Raw genomic sequence first — 22,755 nt, forward strand, 5'->3', positions numbered from 1 at the left:
GAGTTTATTTAGGTGATAGATTTATGTGTCTCAATACACCTCTCTGAGGCTTTAGCTGTCTCTGACATAACAACTCGTTGTCAAAGTTTTCCAACAGATCTGACACCAAGCAAGAGTGAACTAGAGTTTGACGGGCCCTGCAAGGCTAATGATGCTGTGTGAGAATATTTTAAAACTTAATTTAAGAACACTTCCCCCATTCTCTTGCAAACTACTTCTCCCAAGGACATAGCGCAGACATCATTTTAAGTACAGCAGTCGTTTAAAGTCCTCCAAAATGAAAAACAAAACAAAAACAGGTAGCATATCTTAACTGAAGTAATTGTTTTCATGGCAAATACTGGAAACAATTAACTTCTATACATTAGTGTTTGTTTTCAGCCTTTGCGAAGATCAAGAAGCTACCTAAATCAACAGTGAGGGTAGCCTACTAGCAAAGAGCATGGGATTGGGGTCAGGATGCCAGATTTGATGCAGCTGTTCAGTTATTAGTTATATAACATAACCACATTAGACTTCTAATTTCTCATCTATTAAATGAGAGTTGATATCATCACTTCATTATTCAGTACCACCATTTTGCTAATGTAACAAATATCTCATTTAGACAGAAGTTCTCCCACTGCAGACACAGCTGATTCTCACAGCCAGTTGGCCTGGAGGTCAAATCCCCCGCCCCCCCCCCCCCCAGTGTTACCTACAACAATCAAGGCTTAACTACAACAAGACTGCGCACAAAGACCACTAGGGGGTGCACCAAGAAAGCATAAAAAATGCGGAGACAAAGAAACAGGACAGAAATGGAGGAAGGCAAAATGCTGCATATAGAGCTCAAAACCACACTTTTAAGGTCTCTCAAGAACTGTCTAGAAGCCGCCGATAAATTTAGTAAGGCCCTCGAAAAGACTGGTGAAACTGCCAATAAATATAGTGATATCCTCAAGAAATCTAATGAGACCCTCGATGTTGTGATAAAGGACCAACTAGAAATTAAGCATACACGGACTGAAATAAAGAATATTATACAGACTCCCAACAGCAGACCAGAGGAGCACAAGAATCAAGTCAAAGAATTGAAATGTGAAGAAGCAAAAAACACCCAACCGGAAAGGCAAAATGAAAAAAGAATCCGAAAATACAAAGATAGTGTAAGGAGCCTCTGGGACAGCTTCAGGCGTACCAACATCAGAATTATAGGGGTGCCAGAAGATGAGAGAGAGCAAGATATTGAAAACCTATTTGAAGAAATAATGACAGAAAACTTCCCCTACCTGGTGAAAGAAATAGACTTACAGGTCCAAGAAGCACAGAGAACCCCAAACAAAAGGAATCCAAAGAGGACCACACCAAGACACATCATAATTAAAATGCCAAGAGCAAAAGACAAAGAGAGAATCTTAAAAGCAGCAAGAGAAAGAAACTCAGTTACCTACAAGGGAATACCCATATGACTGTCAGCTGATTTCTCAACAGAAACTTTGCAGGCCAGAAGGGAGTGGCAAGAAATATTCAAAGTGATGAATGCCAAGAACCTACAACCAAGATTACTTTATCCAGCAAAGCTATCATTCAGAATTGAAGGTCAGATAAAGAGCTTCACAGATAAGGAAAAGCTAAAGGAGTTCATCACCACCAAACCAGGATTATATGAAATGCTGAAAGGTATCCTTTAAGAAGAGGAAGAGGAAGAAAAAAGGTAAAGATACAAATTATGAACAACAAACATGCATCTATCAACAAGTGAATCTAAGAATCAAGTGAATAAATAATCTGGTGATCATAATAGAATCAGGGACATGGAAAGGGAATGGACTGACTATTCTTGGGGGGGAAAGGGGTGTGGGAGATGCGGGAAGAGACTGGACAAAAATCGTGCACCTACGGATGAGGACAGTGGGTGGGGAGTGAGGGCGGAGGGTGGGTTGGGAACTGGGTGGAGGGGAGTTATGGGGGGAAAAAGGAGGAACAAATGTAATAATCTGAACAATAAATATTTAGTTAAAAAATATATCTCATTTAATCCCCAATGAGATAATAATTATAATGATGCAGCAGTAGAAACTAAAATTAATCCTTCTTAGGAATGATTTTGGCAATAGGATTTTAGCTATGGAAATAGCTACCTCAGATCAGAACTTTCAGAATGGAGGGAGATCCATGAAAAGCCTTCTGAGGGGAAGATTCCATCCACAAGTCCAGTGTTGTCTAGAAGGAGTGTACACAGTTGAGTGTGGGGTGGGATGTGGGTGGTCAAGGACTCTACTTCCCAAAACATTTCCCTTTGTACTGCCATCTACATTCTTTCCTTCCATTTCTTCTCCTTCTACTTCTCTTCACATTTCCTCTTCCTATGCCACAGAGTTATCATTAGTTGTATTAGCCATTTGCACAGTCTAGCGACCTTAACAATCTTGTTTTACATTTAATTTTTAACAGATAATATAACTGTCATGTAGTAAAATTCATCCTTTAATGTTTTACTTTAATAAATTTTGCAGTCATGCAACCTTCACCTCAATCAAGATATACAACAGTTCACTGGCACAAAAAATTCTCTTGCGTTCCTCTGTAGTCAACTTCTCCACCCAGACACAGTCCCAGCACTAGTCTGGTTTCTGTCCTCACAGATTTTGTGTTTTTTCCAGATTGTAATATTCATGGAATTATACAATATGGAGCCATCACTTAGCATGACCATTTAAGATTCACCCACACTGGTGATATCAGTGGTTTGTTCCTTCTTCGTGCTAAGTAGTAGTATTATATTGTGTGACTGTACCATGGTTGGTTAATTCACCAGTTGACAAACAATTTCCAGATCTTGGTCATTATAAATAAAGCTACCATAAATATTACTTATAGGTTTTTGTGTGAACAAAAGTATTTTTGTTCTTAGGTAAATTCCTAGGAGTGGGAGTGCTGGAAGGCAAGGTAAACTGTATGTTTAACTTAATGAGAAACTGCCAGTGCTTCCAACGTGGCCGTAGCATTGTGCATTCCCACCGGCAACGCAGGAGAGCTCCTATTGCTACACGGTGGCACCACCCCTGGGTATTGTCAGTCAGACTAATTTCAACTATTCCATAGTTATGTAGCAGCTTCACATTGTGGTTCTTACTTGCTTTTACCTAATGGATAATAGCATTAAGCATCTTATCATGTGCATACATGCTATCTGTATTTATCTTCTGGTGAAATGTAAGATCGCATTTTTGCACAATTTTTTTAAAATATATTTTATTATTGATTTTTTACAGAGAGGAAGGGAGAGAGATAGAGAGTTAGAAACATCGATGAGAGAGAAACATCGACCAGCTGCCTCCTGCACATCTCCTACCGGGGATGTGCCCGCAACTCAGGTACATGCCCTTGACCGGAATCGAACCTGGGACCTTTCAGTCCGCAGGCCAACGCTCTATCCACTGAGCCAAACTGGTTTCGGCTTTTGCACAATTTTTAAAGATTGTTTTATATTGTGTGCCAAGAGTTCTATGCTATAAACCATAATACATTACTATTTTTGCTTTACCTTCCTTTTAATCATTTCTGTAGAACTAAGTTTCCTTGCAATAAAATTACATAGAACTAGCACATGTAGCATACCAATGTTGATTTCCTGGTTTTGATATTAGACTATATTTATATAAGGTATAATCAATGGGGCACACAAGAATCTCTACACCACCTTCACAACTTCCTGTGAATATAAAATTATTTAAAATACAACAGGTTTTTTAATTTAAATAAACATTTGCGAATTTACTGGTACTTAATTATTTGTAATATTTTATGTATGAGAAAATGTATCCCAAGTGATAAAAGTAAGCTTAAAAACAAACCTAGTATCATTTATTTATAAATTGCAGACTATCTACACAGTTATTTTAGTATCATTTTGTTATTATAACAAAATTACTAACATAATATAATCATAATAACAACAATAAGAAGAAACATTTTTTGAGAACTTACTGAGGCCAGGTCTGGGTGAAAGACTCCACATGCCTTACCTTACTTGATATTCACAACAATGTTAGAAGGTACTATTATTGTGATTACGATTTTACAAAATCCTTACTGAGAATGTAAAGAGTGGAAAGAAAAAGAAAGAGCTTCGGACAGAAACTGGAAGAACATGTGGAGCTCCAGTGGCGCAATCGGTTAGCGCGCGGCACTTATACAGAAACTGGAAGAACATAAACATTCCAGAGGAAGACAGGGAGAAACCTGAAAATCAAGTGGCCAATGGGAGAGAAGGGACACCAATCTGCTGTTATAAACACCAAGGACAGATTTTGAAGGAGGATGCCATATTCTAAAATATTGGCATGTGGCAGAGCTGAGATGGGAGTCCAGGCGCCAGGCCCCACAGCTCATATGCTTTTTTATTATATTCAAATGCTTTTACACTTGCAGCAAATGGCATCGCTGAGGATTAGTCAGCACTACCTTTAGTGAAATTCAGGTGATTAAATTCTATTTTTTTAAAAACTTTTAAAATGAAGCCTGAAAAACTTCTGAGTTAGATAAGTAAAGGTGAGTGAAATGTTATGAATGCTGATAGTTTCATGACAGGACCAAAGGAAATGAAAACACAATTACCTTTAAGAGAAGGTGATATTTTTATAAAACAGATTCACATATGTGTCTGAGTATCACACATATATAGTATGCTATTGAAACATACTTAATTATAACATTGTATGGTACAATGCTGCATCCTTCCAAGCTGTTTTCTCCACAGAGAAGTCAAAAATATTACTCCCATATGTTAAACATGATCACCTGGATGGAGTGGCACAGAGGTAGAAATGACTCGCATTTTGTATTTGGAACACTTTGGCTTTAAAAAAATAATTTTTAAAACAGTAAGTAAATAAAACTTTAAAATACAATTTAAAAATAAGAACCAAGAGTCTTATGTGATCTATATGTTAAAATGCTAACAATAAATAAGTCAAAGTTCGAAGGTACGATTTAGCCGTCTCAGGGTGGAGATGCCCTGGGCCCTGCAGGTCAGAGGCTGATGACCCGCACTGAGCCTGGCCTGTCATATTCCTGGAACATCTCTGGGAGAAAGAGGATGTGATTAAGAAGGAACACGTCACCCTAGCTTGTGTGCCTTCCCCAGGGCAGGTGGGCTGTCATCCCCTGTGTGCAAATGGAGGTTAAAAGGCTGTCGTGCCTCATCTATGCAGAATGTACACTGAGGTGGTGTTATGTGCCACAGCTGTGGGGTCAGATGCCCAAACCAAAATGTGGCAAAGACCACAGACACAGTAAGGCTGTCATGGACTCACTAGTTCTAGTCTAAGCCCTCACTAACATAGATAGAATTTGGAAATTTAACGGTGATTGCCCCCTGTCAAATTGGGAACCCTAAAAATTTTCATTTTGCTGGCTTCTTCATTTTCTAATTATTAAAAAAGGATTCTTAAAGAAATGGTACCTGAGAGAAGTTTTTAAATTTTGTTGTTTCTAAAAAAATTTGGGCCACTGATCTCCCTCTAAGTTCGAAGTCCGCCTGCCAACTGGAATGTTCTGTAATGGTCACCTAATTTGAAAACCACAGAGCTGGGTAAAGTAGGTTTACTGTTGTAAGGGTGTGAAACACAGAGTTTATTCTTGTATTATTATTTATTAATTATTGTATTACTTTCTACACAAACAACTATAAACCTACTTTTGCCCTGCCCTGTATTTATAAATAGCTTTGAGAAACGTAAGAAAGGGATGATACCAAAGGATAATTACCTCTAGATGGCTTCTTCCTAGAGACATTTCAAAGCACATTTCTGCAGCAGTAGTGAGTTTATGCTTTTTATTGTGTATTATAAAAGAAGTGACAACACAACCCCGCAGTTCTTTATGATAAAAAAACTTCAAGATATTGTGATGCTCGAAAACTACATATTATGAATATTTCATTACTTCAAATGTTTAATTATTTATAAGATATTTCTTTTTGTTGTGAACTATAATTTGAAACTTTATGTTAACAATATAAGACCATTTGAAAACTTTTGTTTCTTTAAAGATGTTCATTATTATTTCTAAAATGATTTCAAACCAATTTCATCATATCTGAAAAACATACACTTCTGATTTTTTATCTACATGTTCAAAAATATCTACACTAGATAAATATCCTGACATTGGGAAACAGAAATGCTTATTGCATCTCTCTGTAAAGAAATGCCTTAGGCCTGGCCAGTGTGGTTCAGTGGTTAAACACTGACCTAGGAACCAGGAAGTCACGCTTTGTATCCCCATCAGGGCACATGCCTGGGTTGAGGGCTCCACCCACATACGGGGCATGAGGAAGGCAGCCAATCAATGATTCTCTCTCATCATTGATGTTTCTCTCTCTCTCCCCCTCTCCCTTCCTCTCTCTGAAATCAATACAATAAAAACATTTTTTAAAGAAAGAAATGCCTTAGAATGCTTTCATCTAGGCCTTCCCTTTTGCCTTCCAAAAACTACCAAAAGAATAAATGGCACCCTTAGAATTTCTACATCTAAATCCTTCCAGCATCTAAACTCCATGAGAGGAATGGCCCTTGTCACCAAGCACCAAACACTGTGATCAGTTCCATAAACATTTGCTGAATAAAAAATTGATAAATGCATGAGAGAAATGCTTTTATTCCACAATTTTCCTCTAAACCTTTAAAATGACAAGCTGGAATCCTCAAATTATGCAATGAAAGATGACTATATTACATTTCAAATACAGGCTTTGTGGTAGAAGTTATTCTGAGGAGATCCCTACAATACTAAAGAAAGCTGTCATTCTTCCATTGCTCCAAAACCAGCAGCTGTCAAATCTACACCTGTGACATCATTAAAACTGGGAAAAGGCAACTGAATGGATCTGTGGATCATGATTTTTTTTATTTGTTTAACTATACTGGGTGATTGACTTACTACGTTTCATACCACTTAGAGTTTTTAGGATTAAATGTGGGTCAACAATGACTAAACACATCAATAAGTGACATTCATTGAAATAAATCATACCAAATGGCCAGCACATTATAAGCTGCTGTGACGCTACCACTGCTCTCATAAATAAAAAATGAGAATTAAACTTTCATAGTAAAATATTTCACCAGACTAAATTGCAAATTTTGACACAGTCAATTTATCATTGTAAAAAGCAGATGAGGCTCAGTCAACTCTGGTCAGAGAGCTCATTAGTCTATTAAAATTATACCTTTTGCCAGGATATCATGATTCTTTTTACTGAAAAATATCTGCTATTTACTGAAAAGATTTCATACTATTTTTTGCTTTATACAGAGAAAATAAGTGTTTAAAATTGATGGATTTTTAAATCAATAAAGAGTAACAGATGGCGCTAGGGAAAAATTTTTGAAGTTTTAATTAACCTTATACACTATTCCCGTAATAAAAAGTGGTCAATTTATTTTACTACTTTTTCCACTTATTTAAATTAAAATATTTGGTTTCTAAAGAAAGATGGAATTTTATATTCCAAACAGAAAAAGAATCCGCAACTTAAAATGTTATCCTACAGGCAGTTTGAGTTCCAAACTATTATTTAAAGCTAATTTTTTAAAAGTGAAATTAAAACTAAAAGCAATTTGAAGTGAATACTTTTTCATAGGTTTGTACAATCCTGTGTGATTCTTACTGCAAATCCCCTTTCCTATGTGGCCACACACCTTGGCAATGCTATCCCGCTATAGGCTATGTTTTTATTGGTATCCAGGACACATTTATCTTTCATGAGAACACTGAACTTTTCCTTCTTGCTAAACTTTTTGCAAATTAATGTATTTCATTTCTATAGGTTTTGTTTTCATTATCAATGTATTTCATTTCTTGGCTCTAAGAGAAAGCATAAATGAAACTCGCAGAGCTGACACTGTTCTACCTGATCATTACACTTAAAAAAGAGCACGGAGCAGCAGATAAAATATTTTCACAAACCAAATTCACATCCAGGCAAAGCGCAATTGTTCCCTGCCCTGAATTACTGACCATCACAGGCCTCCAGACCTAACAACCTAGGATCAAGCTATGAAATAGCTGCACTCCCACGAGAGTAATGTTCTTGTACATCTTTCTCCTGAGCCACCCAGATGAACTACAAAGACCTCAAGTTAAGTGTGTCCAAAATGTGCTTCCCTGTGCATAGCATGACCACTCCCCCAGCCGCCTGTGCCAGCCTGGGCTTCTTCCACACCACTAGTCTGAGCCACCCTCTCATCGTCCTAGTCCACTTCCTCACAGGCATTAAAGGTTCTCTGGTGTGTTTGGGGTAAGTACAAATCCTATAAACTAGCACTCTACAGAAAATACAATGCGAGCCACATGTACAATTTTTAAATTTTTAGGAGCCACATTAAAAACAAGTGAGAGAGGAGAGAATGGGGAAATACAGACTTTCAGTTTAGAAACATGAGAAGGTTCTGGAGACAGATTTTCTGGAGATTCAAGAGAGCAGGACTGGAGGAAAAGAGGGCAGTTTCAATAATCATGTGGAAGTGATTTGTGTGTGAATCCAGGGATAGAGAGAATTGAACTGATCAGAGGCAGGTGGCTCAGACGAGCCATGGAGAAAGCTGTGAATGTACTTAGTGCCACTGAACTATACACCTAAAAATGAACAGAATGAAAATGTTTAAATAATATTTTACCACAGTAAAAAAGGCTAAAATTAATTTTTTTATTTATTTTTATTTTTATTTTAGCAAAGGTGGAGATTTATTGAAGAACAAGTACAGACTCCCCCGTGGGGAGGGGAAGAGTCCCCAGGGTAAAATTAATTTTTAAAATATATCCTATTTAACTCTACAAATCCAAACTATTATCATTTTGACATATAACCAACATAAAAACTTATTACTGAACTATTTACATTCTTTTTCATACTAAGCTTTTGAAATGTGTAGTATATTTACACTAACAGTACATTTCAATTTTCAAGGGTGTTAGAAATGTGAAATGTAGGCTACTAAAACTATAGCTGTGTTTCATGTGTTTATGCTGCTTCAGTTTTAAAATTTAGCTTATTTTAAATTAAATAAAACAACGTTCAATTCTTCAGTAACACTAACAAGGGCTCCACAGCCCCAAGAGGCCAGTGGTTAGGAGGCTTTCTCTTCTCCACACTTACCTCTCCCTCTTACCTTCCCGTTCCAGCTCCACTGGAATTCCATTTCCCAGACAGCCCATTCCCTCCCACCTCAAGGCTACTGAGCATACAGCTCCTGCTCCTGACCCCTCCGCAAGCTCTTCTCATCCTTCAGGTCTCAGCTTGGGCACGATTAGCCACTGCTTCTTCCAAGAAGCTTTTCCACACCCCTCCACCGCCAGTTTTGTATCCCAGATCTACTTAGGTCCTTCAATACGTTCTGGATTTTTACATATATATATATATATATATATATATATATATATATATATATATATATATATATAATTTGATTTCAGAGAGGAAGAGAGAGATAGAAACATCAATGATGAGAGAGAATCATCTATCGGCTGCCTCCTGCATGCCCCATACTGGGTATCGAGCCTGCAACCCAGGCATGTGCCCTTGGCCAGAATTGAACCTGGGACTCTTCAGTTTGCAGGCTGATGCTCTATCCACTGAGCAAAACCGGCTAGGGTATTCTGGATTTTTATTTTAATAGATCTTTTCATAGTGCTTTGCAATTGTGTGTCTCATTTTGAATAGCTTCCATTATTCTGCAGTATCTATCAAAGTGAAAATACAGTACATCTATCACCTAACCACAAAGCAATGCCTAAATATCTGTTGAACAAATGAATGAATGAATACATGAGAGAAACCAGAGCCTACTACCCCCTTAGAAATATTTATCTGCGCTGGTCCTTCTGGCCAGAAGGCAGCTTACAGAGATTTATGCAGCAGGGGTTGCATCATTAGCAGAAAGCAATGAGGAACCTTGAATGAAACTACATGCCAGGCCTTTCACTTGTTCATTCATCTTCACACCACCCACTTTACAGATGAGGCACAGAGAGGTTAATCTGCAAGGCCAGGTTTGCCTACGTGGAAGACGCAGGACTCAAACAGTCTCCATCCTGAGCCTGCACACTCAACCTCAGTGGCTTAGAACTGTAAGATCCAAAGAGTAATCGGGGTGAATGCAGAGAGCCTTCAGTTTTAAATCAATGAATCCCAGCCGTGGCTGCCTAGAGCAGTGCTGGTACCTGCATATATGAGCTCATGTGAGAAAACGACATCACTCCCTTATGGGACTATGCCTAAAATATATCACAATAACATATTAAATTAATTAAAGAATGGAAAGATTCTCGCTTTATACAAAAAGCATTTTATAACTTTTTTATTGATTTTTAAAACAACATTCTGAGGGAATACATAGCCTAACTTATCTAAAAATATTATAAAAATAAATAATAATGAATCTACTGTTCTACAGTAATGACTGCTCCTTTGAAAAACCACAATCTCTCTGCTGTCAATCACTGTTGATCAAGCAAAACCCTGGTGCCTGTTTAGAGCTGTCTGGCAGCTGCCTTGGTTTGGCATGTGCTTGTTGGCACTGACCCAGTCAATGCTGGAGTGAAAGGGGTGACCCCATCTCTGAAACCCTGACCCCAACTCACTCATTCAATTAAAAAATCCATCAGTAATCACTCCTCACACAGACAAGATCAGAAAAAATAGACCATTCAGCAGTGCAAGCTAAAAATAAGATTACTCGCTCACAATACTCTAATAATAAATTATCTGAAGTTCTACTTATCTGTCTAATAATGTTTTTAAAATTAGTCCTGGGGGGGGGGGGGGGGGGGAGAGAATGAGTTCAAAACTAAAAATGTAAAGGTTCCAATCAATTTCCTTTTGCCTCCCAGTCTTCTTTCAGCAGATAAAAGAAAAATCCATAGTAACAAGATAACATTTCATACACTTACACATTTTCTCCTATAGATATCTACAGGATTCAGAAAGTATATTATTTGTAGTCATGCCCATCTGACATTTTCCATTTTACTCAAAAGATTTTATGGTTTGGTATTACAGCAATATACAAATTTGACAGCTTGCAATAGGATCTACTCCCTGTAGCAAATCATTCTGACAGTTAAGAACTATACAGCTACTAATGTATTTTTTTTTATACTACACTTATTTAAAAATCTTACAAAGTTGGGGACATGTGTATGCTTAAGTCCTGAAGAATGTTCCTAATGATACTGTACATTTTATGCTGGACTTGTTAAATAATAGGACCCTACACACCACCCCACAATTATGCCATTTCTAGTATCACTCCTCCTTCAGTAAAATAGTTCACTATTAAAAGCACATTTTTCCTCAACTTCATTTAAACAATAAGCTTGCTCATCATTGTCAATGTTTATTATTCTCTTAGAATTCCTCTTTTTCTTGAAAAATCACTGAAGACGTGAATAAATCTGTACGTGAGTTAATGCGGAACATAACGACCTTTTTTATTGCCTTTACAATGCTACTTTTTTTTCTCTTAAAGTGATGAAAGATCATCAATATGTCTTTACATTTCCCAAAATGCATTAACAGAGGCTCTGTCAAATACAACTGTGATTCCTCTAAAAGAGAACAAAGCTGCTCTCTAACACTGCAGTAACGTTAACTAGATAGGAGTGATCTTACAGCACGAGAGGCATCTCGCTCTCAGTAACTCCGTTTTTAGTATTCAATACATCTGATAACATAAGCCAGTTAGCAAGAGAACAAGTGCCTTCCTTCTTCTAAGAAATGGGAAGCATGAATGCATTCCCCACCTCAATTCAACTCTTCCGATGGAATACCACAGTGAAACCACTCTATTTTCAGAATTGATGTACCTTTCAAAACTATAATCTTTGGCTTTCAAGTTCACTATTATTTGGCTTCAGGTACAAATTTTAAAGTGTATAGAGGCTTCTAAGCAGAATAGTTGGTCTCAGCCAGATACTAAAAGGCTTGTAGCTCAGCCATTATTGCAGTGTAAATTCCTTTTCAAAATAATGTGCTTCACTCAGAGAACACTTGTGCCTGGTTCACTTGTCAAATACAAATCGGATGGAGGTCATCGAATGCCTGAGGGCAACTTCAGCTACTCCAAAATTCATTTCTCCCTCTATTTGGCTGCAGAAATAGGATTTCAAATGTAAAAATCCTAGGAATGTCTACAGACATAGAAACCAAGGCACGGTGCTATGCAACTGAGGGGATGTGTGGTCAATGAACACCACCAAGTTTTGCATGCAATGTCCACAATAGAGATAGACATCATTTGCTTTGCTACATGCAATTTAATATTTAAATGTTCCTACAACACTTCTATTTGAGAATTTTCCCTCTAAACAGGAAGAATGTTTAAAACTAATGGTTGCCTTTAGGGCTGCTGTAATTTTCTAAGACTTCTTAGAATCCACAAACTTGTCTTACTGTTCTACTTATATAAATTCCACAGGTCTTTAATTTAATGTTCATAAAACAATCAATGTATGTAATAGATATTCATGGTAAGTATGTAACAAATACCAAAACTTTATGCTGTTTTACACCTCTTGTTGATTTTTTTTTTAATGTTCTTCCCTTAAATTTTATAATCAAATCCAAAGATTTTTTGGTGACCTGCTTCTAAAAGACCATATGATACTGGAGACCTTTCCAACAGCTGATACTGCTATCTTCTGTGAAAATCAAAAAGATACATTCTAACTTCCTGGGTGTTTTACATCTCTCTACTTTTGTGTGTGTGTTCTCATCTTTGCACAATTGTGTTCCTGTTCCAGAGATTCAGTTATGACCATGGGCAACCAAGACAGAAGGACACAAGAAAAGGAAATGATTGCATAAATTCTAAAATCTACATCATGTGGGGGCAATTGCTTTCTTTTTGTCCTCAGGCACACTAAGCTTCTGTGACTCCTCACAAACCCTCCCTGGCGATCCCTGAGCACACACACCATCAAATGCAGAGTGGGAGGTGTCCTCACCATCCTGCCAAGGGCCCAGGCCCTGATGCTCTCTGTACATGCGGAGACAGTACTGAAGCACATGGGAAGGGGCGGGGAAAGACAAGACTTGTCACATGGATAACTTTTCCTACGTTGAAAAGTCAGTTAGAAGCAAAGGAATTCATGCTAAGTGAGTAAGTAAGAAAAATACTAAGTAATCTAGAATCTGCATTAATTAAGCTGAGAGAAAATGGTTTTCCCTTTCAAATATGACTTTGGATATAGCCTATTCAGATAACTTTCAGCCATTTCTTTCCTATAAAAGGAAGGCTCTGCTTAATAACTTGATGCTTTTAGATAGCAACCTGTAGCATTTTTCAGATGAGGCAGCAATTACTTTAATAATCCCTGAGATAATTATTCTTCGTAAAAGCTAAATATTTTCAAAGATAAAAAGGAAAGAACAACTAATTAAAGACCACTATAGCCAAATATATCTTTGCACTAAAATTTTGTTGGTTTTTAAAAATAATATTTATCAAAGTATTTCAGGTGATCATCAATGTAAATAAAATAAAATACAGTGACTTGAAAATAAGTCTAGTCTCATCATTGCTGTCCATTTAATTACCTGATGAGTAGAGGCCACAGCTGTGATATTACCAAACAAGGTGGCCATCTGAGATAAAGGTTCTTCTTCGAGCACACACTATTTTAGGGTCAATATAACCCACTGAAGAGCACTGGAACTCTTGTTTTGCATTTCCTGTCTCTTCTTTCCTAATGGTCTTTATTAAGCAAGAGCAAAAATCTGCTAAAGCTAACAAATCCTTTCTTACACCCTCAACAAAATTCTTCCTACACAAAATAATGGTACAGAGGGTTATTTCAAAAGCTACATGTTGACCTTATCTTACCTAATAAAAGACAAACATGCAAATTGACCATACCTTCACTATGCTTCCCATTGGCTAATCACCATGCTCACCAGCCAATTAGAGTGACTATATGCAAATTAACTGCCAACAAAGATGGCGGCCGGCAGCCATGGAGCTGGAGCGAGCAGGAGGTTTGCTTGCTCCAATGATGGAGAAAGCCAAAGTTCCCCGGCTGCCACAGCCCAGCTCTGAGCTACACTCAAAGCAACAAAGTTTCAATTATAGAAGGTAAATAAACCCCAGATACCTGCTTTCAGCAGGCTGTGGCCATGGAGCTGGAGCGAGCAAGGAGGCTTGCGTGCCCCTGCAATGGAAGAATATAGAAGGTAAATAAACCCCAGATACCTGCTTGCAGTCGCCATTGCCACGGAGCTGGAGTGAATAAAAAAAAAAAGGAAAGGCTGGGAGCTTCAGTAGCCAAGGGGCTTGGTCAGTCTGAAAACAGCCATCAGCCCCTTCCCAGGCTGGCCAGGCACCCCAGGGGGGACCCCCACCCTGAAGAGGGTTTGGGCAGCCTGAAAACAGCCATCAGCCCCTCACGCAGGATGGCCAGGCACCCCAGTGGGGACCCCTACCCTGAAGGGGGTTGGGGCAGCCTGCAAACAGCCATCAGCCCCTCACCCAGGCTGGCCAGGCACCCCAGCGGGCCCCCACCCTGGTCCAGGACACCCTTCAGGGCAAACCAGCCGGCCCCCACCCATACACCAGGCCTCTATTCTATATAATAAAAGGGTAATATGCAAACTGACCCTAACAGCAGAATGACTGGGAATGACTGGTCACTATGACACACACTGACCACCAGGGGGCAGATGCTCAATGCAGGAGCTGCCTCTTGGTGGTCAGTGTGCTCCCACAGGGGGAGCTCTGCTCAGCCACAAGCCAGACTGATGGCTGCCAGTACAGTGGTGATGGTGGGAGCCTCTCCCGCCTCCTCAGCAGCGCTAAGGATATCCGACTGCAGTTTAGGCCTGCTCCCCGCTGGTAAGTGGACATCCCCCGAGGGCTGCCAGGCTGCCAGAGGGATGTCTGATTGCCAGCTTGGGCCCGATCCGCCCAGGGAGCAGGCCTAAGCCACCAGGTAGTCATCCTCCGATGGGTTCCATACTGCGAGAGGGCACAGGCCGGGCTGAGGGACGCCCCCTCCCCCCCACTGAGTGCACAAATTTTTGTGCACCGGCCCTCTAGTGAATAAATAAAAGGCTAACAACAGTATTACCAAAATATTCAAATACTTCTGTGGAAATCCCAGTATTCCACAATCTAGAAAGATTGCTAATAATAATGAGCATTTATTTTAAATATGTAGCTTTCATATGTCAGAAGACATTTTAAACTCATGTTGGCCTCTTGCAGTTACTGGCTTTTACTAGTGTTGCTTAGTATTTATATAGAAAACACTAACTTAGCCCAAGGGAAAGCAGCTCTTTTCAGATGACTAAATGAAAAAGTGAACTAAAAACTTGCCCTCTGGAATTCATCACTTTGAATGCACAGCAAGCTGCACCTTCCCTACCTTGCTGCTATCCCTTGGGTTAGACACACACACCTCTGCAAGTGCAGGCAACTTGCTAGGAGAGGTGATTTAAGGGCAAGGGGATGGTATAGTACACCAGCACCACCTAGTGGGCAGTGGAGAGAGGCTCAGAGCCCCCTTGCTGCTTCATGGATGAGCAATTTGTTCTACCTTCATCAGGTCACTTGTTTTCAATCCCCCAGATCATCAGAGAGGTTCCAAGATCAGGACTCACAGACAACAGGGCAAGTGCTGCATAGATGCTCCACAGGCTCTCCGAAATACTGTGATGCTCTATAACCTAATCACATGTACCCTGCGATGCCAGCATGGAAAGCAATACCTTGGCTTAGAGCAGTGAGCACAAAGCTGTGCATGAGTTTACCACCACAGCTTTCTCAGTGGAAACCATAAAAAGGCACGAACCATTTGGTACTGTCTGATCAAACCGTCCAGCCGTATATGTTAAGCCAGAAGCACAAATAATAAATAACCATTTTCTCCCTTTTATTTATTCCATAAATATTCACTTAGTAACTGCCATTTGCATGGGTGTGTGCACACAAACCTCACAGAATTTTAATATTTATGAAACTTGATTATTTTTCAAAGTTGTTCAATTTCTATAAAAACAGATGTTAAAAAACTAAATCAGATTATATAACTAATACAGTAGTAAATATTCTCATGTTGTCAAATTCTATTAATTTATTGACAAATAAGAAATCTGAATAACTGGCAAAAAAAGATCTCTAGGATGTTTTTAAAAGCAATTAAGAATTTCTGTTCTCTCAGTCTCCAACTTACTTCTTTCAATCAAGATAGTTCGTGTCTAAAAATGAAAATTTTCTATGTATGTTTATGTCTTCTCTGTAGACCAGTGGATTCTCAGATGGGGATATGTGCCTCCCAGGGGGATATATGGCACTGTCTGCCTGTTCAAGGATGCTGCCGTCTACCATGCACATGACAGTCACCCACAGCAAAGAAGTATCTTTTCTAAAAGGTCAACAGAGCCAGCTGAGAAAGCCCAATCTACACTATAAGATGCTAGCAGACAAGAGCAATGTCTTATTAAAAAACTAGAGGCCCGGTAAACGAAATTCGTGCATGGGGAAGGGTGTGTTCCTCAGCCTGGCCTGCACCCTCTCCAATTTTGGACCCCTCGAAAAATGTCCTGCCAGTTTACAGGGATTGGGCCTAAACCAGTAGTCGGACATCCCTCTCGTAATCCGGGACTGCTCTGCCCACACTGTAGTGGGCGTCCACCGCTACTGCCTCAGCCACTGCCTACCCAAGATCCATGGCTGTGGGGAGAGGGCCCGCGCCCACGCCCCGTAGAGAATCAGCTGGGTGGGAGTGCTGTATGCTGGCAGTGGGGCCAAGGACCGGTCCCTGGACCCCGCCAAGTGGGCCCAGCTGCAGAGGAGCCTGGCTAAGAAGCTGGGCGAGCTAAGCAGCCAGAGGAGGAGCTAAAGGAGGGAGAAGGAGATGTGAGCCGGCCCTCACACCCTCCGGCCTTGTCTTAGCAAATGCAAGTGGGAGCAAGCGGCTGTCCATGGTGCTTTCTGTGCCTTATAGCTGCTCCGGTGATGTGACCAGGGCTGCATGCGCAAGCCAGGGGCCTCTGGGAGGGGGTGGGGCCTCGGGCCCAGCGTGCCTTGCCTTGCGCTGGGGTGGGGGCGGGCTGCAGTGGCTGTTCTCTGGACCTTCTGGGGAGAGCCGCCCCAGGTCTCAGTTTTGCTGGCACCAGGGCCCCCTGGGGCTCTCCGAGGTCCCTCGCCAACTGCCTTAAGAGAACCTTTAAGAGAGGTTCTGGGAGTCCAGGTTGCGGCCTGGACTGCGCCCTGCCCTCCTGCCCTTCGATCGCCATGGTGGGGGTCCGGGGTTGCTGCCTGGCCTGCAACATGGCCCTCCCGCCCTCCGATTGCCATGGCAGGGGCCCGCAGTTGCCACCTGGCCTGGGCTCCGGCCCTCCTGCCCTCCAATTGCCATGGCAATCAGGGCCACAGGCTAGCCGGCAACCCCAGCTTTCCCATGGCGATCACCCGCTGGGGGGTGGGGAAAGGCAGCCGTTGCCCACCCCCCAACTCTTGCCTGCCGCCTGGGTTGCCGATCACCATTCTTCAGTCCTTCCCCTTTCGCCTCTCATCATTGCGAGTATGCAAATTAACCGCCATCTTGGCTGTCAGTTAATTTGCATATCTCGCTGATTAGCCAATGGGAAGGGTAGCGGTTGTACGCCAATTACCATGTTTCTGTTTTATTAGATAGGATATACACTAAGTATTTGGTAAGATAAGGTAACTATTTGGTGAAATAAGTTGACACTGACATCTAACTCATTCTTAATATCCCCCATCCGTGTGAATAGGAAGGTGGGTGGGCAGTCTAGCATCCAGAAAAGGGTTGGCTGTAGCCCCAGAAAAAGACTGAAACTGACACCAGCAGACACACACGCGTTCACTAAATAGACATAGTGAAATAATTTGCCTATATGGACAGTGGCCTGTGTGAAATACCACACATAACTACTGCTCTGACTTCGGATTGGTGATGCACTCACTAAATTAATGTTCAAAAGAATGCTAATGTCGGAAAGCACATCCTTGACTGTAATAGAGCAGAGTATCCTATTCCCTGGGAAGGTGCACTCCACCCCACACACATGATCATTTGTAAATTTTGTTGTTCAAGGCTAGCCTGTCAGGGTCCAAAACCCCCAGACACTGGGTAAGACCAGGGCACAGACAGCACTATAGGAGGGTCGCAGGTGATGGTTCTGTGATGAGGGTTCTTGGTGAAAAAGTTAGCCAGACTTCTGACCACTTCCCCCTTGCAAACAATTACAGCACTTTTGAGTGATTCCCACCCTCGCTCCTCCACAAAATGAAGTTTCTCCTTGAAGTTTCCCATTTAAGGTAACCAGTGTGAGCATATCAATAAATATGCACTCTCTATGCATATAAAAATACATTAAAAAATGGGGGGAAATCTGATATATCGCCTGCTATTTTCACCCAAATTGTTTCATGGACATCTGTATGTCAATAAGCAGCTCGATAACAGACATTAGGTGATTTTAAATCTTAAATTCACTCAAGACATAATGTTGTAAAGGTACCAATTGTTTAAGGATGTAAAGTATAAGGAGTATGTGATATACACAATCAAAGTTAGGCACGGCATTGTGAAGAAAACAGTAAGCTTTGCCACCTTCCCATGCAATCATCAGATTCCAGTCTTCTAGACACAGCTTCCTCAATGGCATTGAAATGGTCGTGCTGTCCCTCTTCCTGTTTCCTTAAAACTCATGTGGGACTGGTATGGATAACAATACACCATTAAGAAAACACTCATGGCCCTAACTGGTTTGGCTCAGTGGGTAGAGCGTCAGCCTGCGGACTGAAGGGTCCCGGGTTCGATTCCAATCAAGGGCACGTGCGTGGGTTTCGGGTTTAATCTCCATTAGGGGACGTGCAGGAGGCAGCCAATCAATGACTCTCTCTCATCATTGATGTTTCTATCTCTCTCTCCCTCTCTGAAATCAATAAAGACACATATATTTTTAAAAAACAAACAAACAAAAACACTCCTGGACAACAGAAGCAAAATGAAGGTCCAGCTTCAAGAATTGTGACTAATCATTCCGAGGGGCATTAACCTGGGGAACAGAAGTCATCTTTCAATGAAGTGTTTAAATTTTTGAAAATACATATTACTAGTAAATCATAAAAAAGTAAAATGCAAGATATTTGTGTTTGTTACATTAAATATTAAAAAATTTTTGACATATGAACTCAACATTTTTTTAAAATATATTTTTATTGATTAAGATATTACATATGTGTCCTTGTCCCCACGTTACCCTCTACCCCGCCCCCCGCTCATGCCCTCACCCCCCCCCCCCCCGTTGTCCGTGTCCATTGGTTAGGCCTATATGCCTGCATGTAAGTCCTTTGGTTGATCTTTCCCCCTTACCCCCGCCCTCCCTTACCCTCCCTCCAAAGCCCGACAGTCCAATCAATGCCTCTCCATCTCTGGATCAGTCCTTGTTCATCAGTTTATGTTGTTCATTATATTCCACAAATGAGTGAGATCATATGGTATTTATCCACTCTCCAGTTCCATCCATGCTGTGGCAAATGGTAAGAGTTCCTTTTTCTTCTTCCTCTTCTTAAAGAATACCTTTCAGCATTTCATATAATGCTGGTTTGGTGGTGATGAACTCCTTTAGCTTTTTCTTATCTGTGAAGCTCTTTCTCTGACCTTCTAATCTGAATGATAGCTTTGCTGGATAAAGTAATCTTGGTTGCAGGTTCATGCTATTCATCACTTTGAATATTTCTTGCCACTCCCTTCTAGCCTGCATGGTTTCTGTTGAGAAATCAGCTGACAGTCGTATGGGTACTCCCTTGTAGGTAACTGACTGTCTTTCTCTTGCTGCTTTTAAGATTCTCTCTTTGTCTTTTGCTCTTGGCATTTTAATTATGATGTGTCTTGGTGTGGTCCTCTTTGGATTCCTTTTGTTTGGGGTTCTCTGCGCTTCCTGGACTTGTAAGTCTATTTCTTTCACCAGGTAGGGGAAGTTTTCTGTCATGATTTCTTCAAATAGGTTTTCAATATCTTGCCCTCTCTCTTCTTCTGGTACCCCTATAATTCTGATGTTGGTATGCTTGAAGTTGTCCCAGAGGCTCCTTACACTATCTTCATATTTTTGGAATCTCTTTTCTTTTTTCTTTTTCAGTTGGGTATTTTTTGTTTCTTTGTATTTCAAATCTTTGACTTGATTCTTGGGATCCTCTTGTCTGCTGTTGGATCTCCGTAGATTATTCTTTATTTCAGTCCGTGTATGCTTAATTTCTAGTTGGTCCTTTTTCATGTCCTCCATGGTCTCACTATACTTATTGAGGGACTCATTAAATTTATCGGCGGTTTCCATAAAATTCTTGAAAAACCTTATAAACGTGGCCTTGAACTCTATATCCAGTCGTTTGCTTTCCTCCATTTCTGCCATTTGTGACCTGTTTCTTTGTCTCCGCATTTTGGCTGCTTCCCTGTGTTGATAGAGTGGCTTTGTGTGCTAGGTGTCCTGTAGGGCCCAGTGGCTCAGCCTCCCCAGTTACCTGAGGTGGACACTCTTGGTGCACCCCCTCGTGGGCTTTGTGCACAGTCTTGTTGTAGCTATGCCTTGATTGTTGTAGGATCGCTGGGAGGAATTGACCTCCAGGGCAATTGGCAGTGAGAATCAGCTGTGTCTGCAGTGGGAGAACTTCTGTGCTGGAGACACCCTTCTGGGGCAAGACTTGCTTCAGTGGGGCTTTGGTGCTCACTGAGACTGCACCCTGAGTGTGTCCCTTATGGATCTGAGGAGTTGTGATCTGGATGGTCCCCCTCTGACCACTGGGTACAGTGGCTCTTGGATCTAAGGAGATGCTAATTTAGCCTCTGCCTGAGGTTACACAGCAGGAACTACGAAGAGAACTGCAGATTCCCCTTCCTTTTTTTTTTGGAGTTTGGAGGTGCCCTGATGAGGCTCAGCTGTGTAGCAATGCAAGCCACTGTGGGGCCTTGGGCCTTCTCTTGGAAGTTCTGGGTCTGTCTGGCCAGGCTGCAGTTAGGTAATTACAGGTTGCAAATGGCCGGGGCATTCATATGCAAAAGCCTCTGCTGCAGCCTGGGCGGGGCGGGGTCTCAAGGAATCAAAGGGTGGAGAAGGCAGCTATAGCGGAGCCTCAGCCCCGCCCTAAGGAGTGAAGAGTCCCAGTGTCCCGGCAATGGCTGCAAGCACCTCTGAGGGAAAGCCGCTCTCAAGCTTGCCCGCTGCTAGACAGTCCAGTTTCTCCCCGTATGAGTCCTGGGTCCCCAGAGACTTCCCAGAACCGGATTTCAGAGCCGTCAGGAGCTTGTGTCTCCCTCCGGATTCAAAAAGACAGCCGTGTGCTCAGGTGCCAGACCTTTTCAGCGCGCGCGAGCCCCCGTACCTCTGCACTCCACCTCCGCGGCTCCTCCCGCTCTCAGTGTGCTTTTCTTTCCTTCTAGTTGTAGAATTTACACTCAGCCAGCCCTCCTGTAGTTCTGGATGGTGTCCACCTTGTGTTTTTGATGCATTTATCGATTGTTGTGGGAAGCAGCAATTTCCCGGTGTTTACCTATGCCACCATCTTAGTTTCTCCGAATTCAACATTTTTTTAATAACCTACCTGAAAGCAGATCTCTTTTTTTCTTTCTTATTGGTGATTTTTTAAATTGGTGACCAAGATGTAAGATTTCAAGCTTTCCTATGGAAGTCCAGGAGCCAAAGAATTGAATTTTAAAGGGCCTTTTAAATGACCTATTCATTTCCATCTCATTTATAACCCTGAGCATCCTATTCCCACCGCTCACATCTACTCACCAGTTCTACAAAGGGCCTCTGTTTCCTAGCAATGTGAAATCCTAGATAGAGCTATAACGAACAGTAAGTGTTCACTTTTCCTTCCGTGGGGCGGTGACAACAGATTAGATTCCAAGTACCTAAGATAGAGACAGTACACCCTGGTCCCTGTTGGGGAAAGAATGGTAATGAACAAAACAAGTAACAGTCAGGCAGAACGAGCGCTACAGCTATAGTGCCCGAGACAGTCTCAAGTGGAAGTGCCTCAAAAATAACAAGAACTGAAGACGTTCTAGGGCAGCGGTTCTCAACCCGTGGGTCGCGACCCCTTTGGTGGGGCTACGACCCTTTCACAGGGGTCGCCTAAGACCATCCTGCATATCAGATATTTACATTATGGTTCATAACAGTAGCAACATTACAGTTATGAAGTAGCAATGAAAATAATTTTATGGTTGGGTCACAACATGAGGAACTGTATTTAAAGGGCCAGAAGGTTGAGAACCACTGTTCTAGGGATTTAAGTCCATGTGTAAGATACGCTCCCACATTTTAAGGTCATGCAATTTAACTTTAGGGAAAATTCTCATTAAATACGAATTATAAGGACCTAACCTAATGATCTTCTGGCTACCAACTGAATAGAACTCCAAGGTTACTTCAATGTTAAGGACATTAACGGCCTATCTTTTCAATAAAACATACTCTGAACAAAGAGAACCACTAGAAAGATTTTTATGAGAGTTTCTAAACAGGTCAGAAGAAAATCAGCCTGGGAGTTTGGCACATTAAATGACTTGTGTCTTATTAGTAAGTTAGGAAATCCCTGGGTAATAATAATAATTTGTATTTCTCTACAAGTCTCTTGGTGAAGAGATGATGAAATCAGGTTAGATGCTTTTTGCTAAGTCAAGACCAACCAAAGAGAGGCAAGAGAGAACAGAAACTCTAAACAACGTACACAGAAACAG

General features: G+C 41.1%; 1 protein-coding gene across 1 annotated transcript in view; it reads right to left on the bottom strand.

The window, feature by feature from the left end:
* The window catches only part of KDM4C (lysine demethylase 4C), a 328,521-nt gene that overhangs the window by 86,873 nt on the left and 218,893 nt on the right, over positions 1–22,755 (bottom strand). The gene's annotated exons all lie outside the window — the stretch shown is intronic.

Source organism: Myotis nattereri, assembly GCF_964212035.1.
Source record: "Myotis nattereri genome assembly, chromosome: 12".
NCBI classification, from domain to species: Eukaryota; Metazoa; Chordata; class Mammalia; order Chiroptera; family Vespertilionidae; genus Myotis; species Myotis nattereri.